This window comes from Arvicanthis niloticus, chromosome 12 (genome assembly GCF_011762505.2).
Source record: "Arvicanthis niloticus isolate mArvNil1 chromosome 12, mArvNil1.pat.X, whole genome shotgun sequence".
NCBI lineage: Eukaryota > Metazoa > Chordata > Mammalia > Rodentia > Muridae > Arvicanthis > Arvicanthis niloticus.
Window position 1 is genome coordinate 11,529,777 of NC_047669.1, and position 11,393 is coordinate 11,541,169.

At 44.6% G+C, this 11,393-nt stretch overlaps 1 protein-coding gene across 7 annotated transcripts in view; it reads left to right on the forward strand.

Annotated features, from left to right (window-relative positions):
* Window positions 1–11,393, forward strand: part of Lpp (LIM domain containing preferred translocation partner in lipoma) — a 597,622-nt gene that overhangs the window by 13,803 nt on the left and 572,426 nt on the right. The gene's annotated exons all lie outside the window — the stretch shown is intronic.

Consider the following 11,393-nt stretch of genomic DNA (forward strand, 5'->3'; position numbering starts at 1 on the left):
TTGGAGAATATTTTCTAATAACCTTGGTGGGAAGAATATTTTCTGAATGAGGAAAATGAAGATACACACACACACACACACACACACACAAATAAGCATCATGCCCAGTAACTGTCAATACTCGCAGAGGCACCTTGCTGGCTCTGTTCCAGGGATGGGAACCATGTCATGCTGTCCTTTCCACATGGCTATGCAGGATTTGGCATGAACCTCTTTTTCCTTCCTTTCCTTTTCCTTTTCCTTTTCCTTTTTTTCCTTTTCCTTTTCCTTTCCTTTCCTTTTTTTCCTTTCCTTTCCTTTCCTTTCCTTCCTTCTTTCCTTCCTTCCTTCTTTTTCCCTCCTTCCTTTTCCCTCCCTCCCTCCCTCCCTCCCTCTCTTCCTTCCTTCCTTCCTTCCTTCCTTCCTTCCTTCCTTCCTCTGTCTGTCTGTCTGTCTGTCTGTCTGTCTGTCTGTCTTTTTTTTTTTTTTTTTCTGGTGGTACTTGGGATCAAACCTAGGATTTTGTGCTTACTAGGCAAGTGCTTTACCACTGAATTACTTTCCTAACCCTTGAACAGTAATGATTACAGAGATGTTACCTTATCAGTAAAGCAGGAGACACTGGAGACTTCAGTATTGTGATATTAAATTTATCACCAAACTGTATCTACATTAAGAAAACAGAGAGAATTCATTTTCTTGTTTTCAATCTTATACGTTATTCTTCCCTAAACCCTGTGTGCTTTGATGTACGCTCGTTCTTTTGTTAGTTTTGTTTTAATTTGACAGGGTTTTCTTATGTAGCCAGGCTGACCTTGAACTTGTGATTCTCCTGCTTCAACCTCCTAAGTACTGTGATTGTGTGTGTGATGTCACATTCATTCCTAAATCAATAGAGTGCATAGTAAAAGAGGACCACAAACAGAAAGATCATACATAATCCAAGTGGGTTGGATTAATTGTGAACCCATTTGGGCATGTTTTTGGTGAACTGGAGGGACAGATGACATATTTTCCCATTAAATAAAATAGTCAATTTAGATTTAATAAGGCAGTTATCTTCAGGTAATAAGAATTCAACTAACTTGCCATAACTATCTTGTTTAAAGTCAATTAAGAGCCTCATATTCCTCACTTGCTGGGTGAAATTTAATAGAACTTCAGTTAAGCATTTATTGCTTATTTAATTCAAAATTAAGTTAATCACCACAGTTAGTAACAACCACTGAGTATTTAATTAACATTCAGCAAACTATCTTATTAAGTCTAAATTAGATACAGAAAGGTCTTGTTTATCCTTCTCTGTCTCCTTGTGCCCCTTGCCCACCTCTTGCCCCCCCCTTGCCCCCCCTCTTGCCCCAGCTGCCCCTGAAGGACACTAGATGTTCTCATGCCTTTCCTTTTCTCGTTTTTAAAGTTTTCTTCCAGGTGAAACTCCACTTGCATAAAGGACGAGTCAAGGCAGGAGTCTTTATGGGAACTCCAGGTTGACATTCAGCTTAGAAACTTTTCCATTTGATGCCTTTCCACTCTCCTTTTCAAGGATTCCTGAGTGCCTCCTCTGTGTGAACCATTCTTTTAAACACTAAGGAGGGAAACAGTGAAGGTCATCTTGACATTTTCGGTTTTCTCATCTAATTCAGAGGAGCTGGTTCAGTTCATTCATGAAACAAGTATGGATGATAGTGAATAGGGCCCTTTGCTAGGTACTCAGGGGTATCCAGATAGGCTTCTGTCCTTAAGGAGGAGATGCAGCCTAGAGTGGGAGACCCTGCATGAGAAGGTGTCTTAGGATGAATGCTTGAATCTTTTGAGTCTGTTTCCCACACTACTAAGCTGTTCTCTGAATGCAATATGAGAAAGTCCAAGTTAAGTAAAGTGGTTATCTTTACCCTGAACTTTTCTGAATCTTTAGGAATCTTGCAGGATTGTTTCCCAGTGGAAGTATTCTCTCTCCCCCTTTCCCCAATCAGAATATTTTGTAGGATTGGTGATTTGTTATAGAAATTATTTAATGCCAATCTGGGGTTTCTACCCTGCCTTTGACCTTTTAGTTTCTGGGTAAAAGACACACATAACCTTTATATTCACAATAAGCCTTAATCAGCACAAGAGCTGGGCAGATTCTACCTTCTATGCTATTAGAATCTACTTTCCTGTCGATAACCCTGAGCTATTACTTACTATCTTTCATCTGGGCTGCTCTTAACTCTAATCAGACAGCTCTCAGGGTCACGGTTTCATGAACTTTCTGAACCCACCGTGGCTTCTCCTCCTTTCCCTTCTTCCTCCCTCATGCTCTCTCCTTTGCGCCCCACCCCCCCAGCCCCTCTCCCCAGGCCTGGGATCCCTAAAACCTGCCTATGTCTCTTCTGCCCAGCTATTGGTTGGGTCTAGGCCTATGAGTGACTTCTTATGTTTACAAACTTTTGTTGTGCAAACTTTGTTCCTTGATGTAAAACTATTGGTTAAATAAAATTGGCTACAGCCAGTTACTGGAGGGAATAGAGGTAGGTGGGTTTGGAGTGAGCTGTTTGGAGGAGGAGATACCAGCGAGGGAAGGAGGAAGATGAAGGGAGGGAGGGAGGGAGGGAGGGAAGAAAGGAGAGAGAGAGAGAGAGAGAGAGAGAGAGAGACAGAGAGACAGAGAGAGAGACAGAGAGACAGAGAGACAGAGAGAGACAGAGAGAGACAGAGAACAGGAACACACAACACGAACACAGCACTTCTCTGGGGCACACTGCTGGGGAGTTAGCCAGGCCAGCAGTTAAAAGAGTAGATTAGGGATTACTCCTCCCCCCACAGTACTTGTCAAAGTTAAGTAAAATAACCACATTCTGAGTCTCATTTATTTGTAAGCTAGCTTCAGATAAGCTTAAATTGGTTGTACTACAGTGATTTAGTTTGCCTTAGTAAAGCTGCTTTGGGTTATGGATCCTGTCTCCCAGCTCTCGTGGGCAAGGAGGAGTGCGCCTTCTCTCTAGTAGCCAAAGGATCAGATGCCCTGTTCTGGATGATGTCTGACTTGAGAAGCAGTACTGATGCTGGTGTGAACTGTAGTCAGGTTTTCTTCACCGTGAGAGGTGGGTCTTCCGGACAAAGACTGTGTAAGCAGAGTAACTTACAAGGAGCCAAATGCTCACTGAGCTCCCTGGGTAGAGATCTCTAACACGGTGACATACCTGAGGTTAGTTCTTATCACAGCTTGAATCTGGGTGGCAAGAGGCAGGAAACTATTTGGTATATAACCATCTGCAGAAGTGATCACTGTGTCTTCTGCAAGGCATTCTGATGCCCTGCCTGGGCAGAGCCTCATCCTTGAGCATCTGCAACCTGGCTCAAGCATCAGTCTAGACTCCTTGGTGGGCAGCTTCATTATTAAAGGTCACTTTCCATTTATTCTGTTATGTAGCACTTCCCCCGTCTTTCCACCCTTCCCAGCTTTTCTTGTTCTGGTGAATCAGTTTCTAATTTGTGTGATTGTTTTCATTTGAGTCCAGTTATTCTTTCCTATATTCTGTCTCACACTTCACCACAATAATTCTACCAGTGTTCTTTCTAGTGGAAGCCAGCAGATAGGAAGTGCTAGATGCTACAGAGATAATCTAAATATGTGATCCACCACAGCTCTGAAGACATGGCCCCAGGATGCATTTGCTCAGTCTCCGTAACACTCTCCTCGTACCCACACCTCTATAGAAACAGGTATGGGAGAAGGAACTGGGAGACTTTTTTTTCTCATTCTGTTTTTGGGCATGAATATTCCCTTATCTGAGTCTGTTTACCTATCAGTGAAATGTCAGTATTAGGCGTGATGCATTGAAGTCCCGTAGAAGTAGAAAGGGCATATTTCATGTAGAAATTGCTGAGTTTTAACATCTACTAAGTCAGGCTGCAGTAAACCTGCATTGTGTATCAGGCAACGTTTTTTGAGCTTGGCATTCTGAGGAAACTTGTGTAGAGCATAGCTGCAAGCCCACTCGTAGTAGGCAGGCATTGCATGAGTTCTACTCTGCAGCAAGGTCTTCTGTACTCCAGCTTCTAGATTTATGTTCCTTTTTAGTCACCTGCCTTGAGTTTTCTTGTCTTCCACTCTGTCTTCTTGTTCCTTTCTCTGGCTTCTCTACATGGATGGTCTCTGCTTGGGAATCTTGTAAAGACAAATGGCTGCAATTTTGGGGCTGACTGAAGGAGGTTTAGGATGTAGCCAGCCATTGATCTTTCGGGGGGGGGGGGGGGATTATCAGTTCTTCAGAACCAATATTTATTGAGCACCATTGTTCAGTGAGTGAGGCTTGTTTTGTGCCTTAAATATCTCATAGGTAAGGAGAAAGTTGTTTTTTTTTTTTTCTTTCAGATTGATCAAGTTATTGTTAGGTGCGCCAATTTCTTATGACTGTTCTCTCCCCCACCAAACAGAGTTTTTCTGTGTAGCCATGACTGTTCATTCTGTAACTCACTCCATAGACAAGGCTGACCTCCAACTCAACAGATCCACCTGCCTCAGCCTCTTGAGTGCTGGGATTAAAGGTATGCACTACCATACCATGCGTGCTCCCATGACTCTAGCATTGCAAACCCTGGAAGATCAACCCATTTTCACCATCTTCTAGAACTGACACTTCAGGAATGTAGTACCATCAGGGGGGCAGGCTGGAGGTTGTTCTGTGAACTAGGAATACAAGTTTTCTAGAACAATGTGCCAGAAAAGTCAGGGTTCAGGACAGGTGCAGGGATGTGCTTAGATGTGAAAGGCCATTGCCAGCCACTTGAAAATTCTGAAAGAGTTTCGGAAACATTGGTCTAAGTATGAAGTGTGGAGGAGCAGGGTTTTCCTGAGCTAATCAGCCTAGGTTTGCATCTGGCTCTTTCCAAATGTCTCCGCTTGCTACTTTGTCTCTTTAGGGCTCCACTCTTTTATCTACAGAATGAGAACCTGAAAACCGCGTCTCTCACTGTTGGCAGAATAAAGGAGTTCATGCCTGTTAGGCACCGTTCTTATGTCTTGTCTCTGTGACGTCACATTACAATGATTTGGAAAAGATGAGAGCCCACCAAGGAGAATGGGGCTCTTCTGTCGTAATTGTTCTCTCAGCAAATAAACTTACAATTTTGTGGACAGGAAAACCGTGAGCCCTGTAGAGTCCATTTCCACACACAACCCTGGTATTCCATAGTTTTGACGTCTTACATTGGCATTGGGCATTTGTTAAAAGAGGCTGACAGCAGTACCCACCCATGAACCACATTCTATACTCACTCTGTTGACTTCACCAGGTTCTGCACGAATTTCCTCTTCCTGTCCAAGATCCAGTCCTGGGTACCATGTTACGTGTAGTTCTCATCTCTCCTCAGTCAAGAGCGGTTCTAACGCTTTCATTTTCTATGCTATTCAAAAGAAGATTCTTTATGGGAAAGTCTGGTATAGCCTGTGATGTCAAGAGAGTGAAGTGGGCTGGTAAGTATGGAGTGGATTTGGACCTAGTTTTCCTCGTGCTCCTGCCTTTTCTCCTTGAAGGGACTAGGGGAAGGCTGCCCATGCCTTCACTTTCAGCGGGAGGAGACAGTCCCTAGAGGAGGCAACAAAGAAGGTCCTAGGCATTCCTTGAGTCCTGCTATTGAAGGACACCTAAAACCTCCCAGCAATCTGCATTTGGATACAGGCTCTTTACCCTCTGCTTCCTAATCTTTGAAACAGGCACAGTGACCTTCAATGCCTTAAAAGATTGACCTGCACAGTGCAACAGTTTTACCTTGTGAGCTGTTTATATCAGCAACAGCTCAGAGCACATTAAGTTCTCAAGTCGTGTTTCCAAGAGAAGCCCTGAAAAGAGGGAACGGCCCCTAGAATTTAATTCAAGAAGATTGGGGGAAGTTGATGAAAAACCCAGAAATGCTCATTCATAAGGAAGTCTGTGCTACACGGAATGGAACCAGCATCTGAGCTGCTGATAAGCAGGATATACTGTCTGTTTTATTCCTGGAGGCTTTTATCATACAATACAACCTTATGTGGCAGCCTGATTTTCACACAAATTGGATCCCAAAACTTCTTACTGGAATTAAAAATACAAACTCGTGGGCAGTATGTGTTTTATAAATTACACAAAACAGAAGTGTAAAGACATGGCGTAGTCAGAACAGTGGAGCTTGCGGACGGGCACTAACTGGCACCTAGGGGAAGACAGGGAGGAGACAGCAGCCATGGCACAGGAGCCAGGATGCCTCAGCAGGCAGCAGGTGCACAGTGCTGTCCCCAGTGCCCCAAGGATTAGAGGAAGGGGTCCTGCAGAGGGGAGTGGGGCCAGAAGTGGGCAGAAGCTGAACTCCTGGGCAACAAATCCTCTGCGTGTCTTTCTTGTCTTGCTGGTGAATGGAGCTGGCCTACTTGGGAACTTTCATGTTCCACCTCTTTCATCTTTGTCCCAGCATACCCTTAGTTTGGATTGCTCTTCCCCTTCACCACCCCTCTGAACCCAAACTGATCTTCAGGGTTCAGCATGGTAATACCATCTCCATGAAGTGAGCCCTGATCCTGTGTCTCTACCCTACACAGGGAATAGTCTTTTCTTATGTCCCAAGACCTTTTCCTTTACCGCCTCCCGGCTGTCTGCCGTTTATTGTAGTTGTCCATTGACCTGCCTCAGTTGGCTTTTCTGTTCTTAAAAATGTTCATTCCTGCCTGGAGTTGGGCAGATAGACAGAATATACTTGAAGGATGGATGCATGCATGCATGGACAGATACAAGGGTTGGTGGACAGATAGGCAGGTTTAATGTTGCTCAGATTAAACTCAAACCTAGTTCTTTTAGGCTACGGTTTTAACTTGTTCATATCTACATCTTCTAGTACCACAGTAGCAAGGTGTTCATTCATTCATTCATTCATTCCATGATAGTTTTAGGTAGTAGATCAACAGTGTGGGACTTACCAGTCCGTAGTACTTATGTGGTATATTATACTTTAAAGCTTTGTCTAGATTGTTCTAGTCCTTTTTGTTTATTTTTAGATATTATTATGAAGCCCAGGCTGGCCTTGAACTCACTATGTAGCTGAATCCGGCTTTGAACTCTGATCTTCCTGTCTCTTTCTCCCTAATGTGAGCGTTACAGGAGTACATTGCCATGTCCTCCTTGGATTATTTTATTGCTTTGATACCAAACAAGGCATGATGTGTTATGCATGTATCTCTAGCATAAAAAACAAATGCTCTAACTTATTCTAGTGGGTTTGTATTAAAAAAGAGACACTTGGTTCACAAAGACCTATTTTTAAGACTTTAGAGTAATTCCTTATTGACATTCCCCAGGAAAATAAACTCCCTATCTTTTTTTTTTTTTTTAGATTGTGCCTGATGCCCGTGTTTAAAAGGCTGATCCTCCTTCTTCATGTTTTGATTTTTTTTAAGTATAGTGACAGAATATGTACCGCTGAGGTGGTAAGGGGAATACACTTCTCTGGAGGAAACTGATTCTGTCTTATGGTCCTCCATATTAATCACAGGAGGAAGCTGTCAAACTTGATCATGTGAACTACCCAGCTGCTTAAATTCAAGACAGATCAAAGTCAGAGTGGAGGGATTGTGTGTGTGTGTGTTTATGTCTGTGTGTAAGTGTGTGATAAGTGAGTATGTATGTGTGTATATGCATGTATTTGTGCATGTGTGTGCTTGTGTGTATTTATGTGTGTAAAATGTATGTGATGTGTATATGTATGTGTGATGTGTAAGTGTGAGTTGTGCGTGTGTGTGTGATGTATGTGATGTTTGAGCATGTGTGTGATGGGTATGTGTGTGTGATGTGTATGTGTGTGTATGTAGTTATGTATGTGTATGTGTGGGGATGCAGGGGTGGTGGTGGTGCCAAGCCGTGTAAGGAAGCTTCAGGCACTGTGAGTGGTAGAGCTGTTCTCTACCAGTGATTCTCAGAGTAGGTGCATCAGTCACTGGTGGATTTGGTGGGCTCTCCCCACCTCCCTAGAGCCTCTAACAAGACAATTAGGATTTCATATATTTGGATTTCTAACAAGGTCATGGACACTGCCAATGCTGATGAGAACTGCTGATTGAATCCGGCTTCTGGTCCCTCGCCCTTTGTTATTAAAAATGAATAGATGGAGAGACTGGACTCTGAAGTTTTGTGGAATGGATTGGCCTGCCAGGTCAGTTACAGTCAAACCACAAGTGCTGACTCTAGACCAGGCCCTACTGTTGACAGCAGTAGTCAGGCAGTGATACCAGTCTTAGCTCCACCCCAGAGTCAAGTCAGTTTCTTCATTAACTTTTCCTGGCCTGGTTCTTTTCAGGCCCTTCTGTTTGGTTCTCTATAACTAAGTGTTTGCATGGATTTTCCCAGCTTTTCTTGGCCACTGGTGTGCATTTGGGTTTGTGTTCAGACTAAAGGTTATACGGCACAGATTATATTAGTAATTAGTTTTGCAATTTCTAACTTAGCTGCAAGGGTATTCTTACCCTCACATGGGTGTAGATGGAGGCCCAGGCAGGTTCCTTTCCTTACTGGGTACTAGTCACCTCTAATATTTGGATCCACCTCCTCTGTACAGGTGGTTTCATGGAAAATGCAGCTGGAGGAGGCAGCTAGGATTTCATGCAATCCGCACAGATTTAGGAATTAAGTGTGCTGGGGTCAAGCTCAGGTGTGGTTCTTGCTAAGTACTCCCCTACCCTGTAATTTGAAGTGGGCACACATAGAGACCAGACAGTAGATCAGGAAGCAAGGTGCATGATGGGAAGTGGGGAGAAGTAGGAATCTTGACCCTTTGACCCTTAGCTTTTTAATGGCTGAGCTGTCTTTGGCCGTCACTAGATCCTAAGTACCAGACTGATGCGGAATTACCCCAATAGAGATGGGTCCTGGTAGAAGGCCTGGGTACCCAAAGCGTGGCAGCCAGACCTGCGGGTGGTCCACTGACAGGTGAGTGGGAGGCCCAGCCCAGGGAGAGGCTCTCTGCAAATTCAAGAGTCTCTTTTCCATGGAAGGCTGCTGCTAGAGAGTGAAGGCTCCTTGAAGTGAGTTCATATTAGCTATGCACTGTAGTGGAGGCAGCTGCTGTAGACTGGGGCCATGAGAAACATCCCTGGTTCTGAGTCCCAGACTGTTGGTGGGTAACAGGAAGTGAGGTGGTTCAGATCCATGATGACTTTGGCACCCTGATTTCTGAGTGCTTGGACTACTTAGTGATTGCTGACCGGACAGAAACTAGAGACACCTGGGAAGAGGGAGCCTCAACTTATTTATTTACCTTTCAATGTTATCTCTTCTCCCATTCCCCCCCCAAGCCCCTTATCTCATCCCTCCTCCTCCTACTTCTATGAGGGTATGCTCTCACCATCCACCCATTCCTGCCTCCCTTGTGCAGGGGATTCTAGAACACCTATCTGGAGAGGACTTTGATGGCTGCTGTCTAAGGTGGGACAGTGACCCTGGGATCATCACTATGAACTCTGGTGGCATAACTGGGTCCATGTAAAGTGTGTGAAGCTCCTGCCCATTGCTACAAAGTCTTTCTTGTCCATATATTTCTCTTTGCTGCATAGATGGACCCGAGAGACCCAAAAGGTGACACTTGGTTTATAAGTGTCAGAAGCATGTAACTGTTGTAGTCTCACTCCAGTTCATTGTCTCTTGGGCTGTGAAGGAACCTTGGGGTTTCTAGGTGCTCTTGTTATCTGGAATTGAGACCTCGGTAGTTCACCTTCCTTCGTAGGTCAGGGGATGCTTGCCCACTGGGATTCTGGCTCTCCTCGAGGTCACTGCACTGCATAAGAAGTGCCTCTGGAAACCACCATTTTCCTTTGTCTTTCACAGTCCTTGTGCTCCTCATGCTGAGACCATCATAGGCTGGTGGGGTGTATCTCCCCCTTTCTCTGTTGCCAGGAGCTACACCATGGACCGTGTTGGTGGCTGGCTGCTCACTTTCCTAAGATGTTGGAATCTTTCTTTTCTGAGGTCACAACAGAAGACGACATCATCTTATTCCCACAGTGTTTGTCTTCTGCCCATTCTCAATTTCTTTTCCTTGGTTGATATTGTATCCCTAGCCACCATTTAAGTCTCTCATTCCCTTGACTCCCAGTCACACTGTTGGCTAAGTGGGAAGCTAAAAGAGGTTTTTTTTTATTAGTTTTTAAAGACGAACAGTCTACTTGTTGAATAGCAAGGACACTTGTTGACCTCATCTTTTTTGTCTGTCATTCCAGAGGCTGAGTACAAGTGTATAGAGTGTCATTTCTGCCTGGATAGGAGGTTGTGTCCAGCACAGGGAACAGACATGCAAGCAAAATTGAGCCAGCGTTGAAGTACTGTCATATGGTTGTGTATGTGTATGGTTGTGCAGTATGTGGAAGAAGCTGCCCAGTAGTTGAAAGAGTCCATTCAAATTGTAGCTTAGTGGTGGTGTGGGCATGTGACAAGTTAGGCTAGGGAGAGGCAGAGGCAGAGATACTGAGGTAGATTGAAAATTTAAAAACATTGATGTGGGTCCTACTTATTCAGAACCTTCCTCATTTCCTAATTTGCCTCCCCCCCCCGCCCCCCCCCCAACATGGCCACCCAATTAGTCTTCAGCAGTCAGCTGCTTCAGTATTGTCTGACTGTAGCTTCTGTATTCCGCTTATTTGCATTATCCCTAAGGGCAGCTCTCCATCAGAGCTCTGTTCCTCTTTGCCGGCCCCTGTACTCACTTCTCTAGTTCTCTTTCTCCCTTATTCCCTCTCCTTTGGCTTGGAGGGTTGTCTACACCCACTTTGCTGTGGTTCCCTGAGAATCCAGAGCTCCTCCTGTCTGGGGTAACCACATGTGGGCCACTCTCTCTGCCTGGTGCATTTTCTGCTCTTACACTCCCTTGCTCTTACACTTCCATTTAAAGCCCTCTTGAGAGGCCAAGAGTGGCTCCTGCCGGCAGCATTCCTTCTGCCTTACTGGAACCCTCTTCATATCTTGCTAGGAATCCAGTCATGAGTGGGCATCAGCAGACTCTCCCCAGCCTCCTGTCTCCACCAAGACTGTGCCCTCCGGCTGTGAGAAGTGACACGGTGGCCTCATTTCACCTCACAGAGACCAGCAATTCCTTCCAAGCATCTTTCCTCTGCTCCCTTAAGGGGACCTTTTCCTCTTCCACTTTGCCTGATTCTGCCTTGTTTCTACAGCCAGACAATGACACCCTCAGGCCGTCATCTCCTTTGTTTGGTACATTGGTTTGTTTGGTCCTTTGACCAAACACGAGCAATCACAAGTTACCAACTGCTGTCTGTCTTCGGGAGGAGGCCAGAATTGTCTTTTAGAAATGCTTGGACAATAATACTTTTACTTCCATACAATAATATCTGTCTGGCCTTGTCGAAGAGAATTAAGAAGAATCATTTGTGAGTGGGAATGAGCCCAAGACACTTCGTT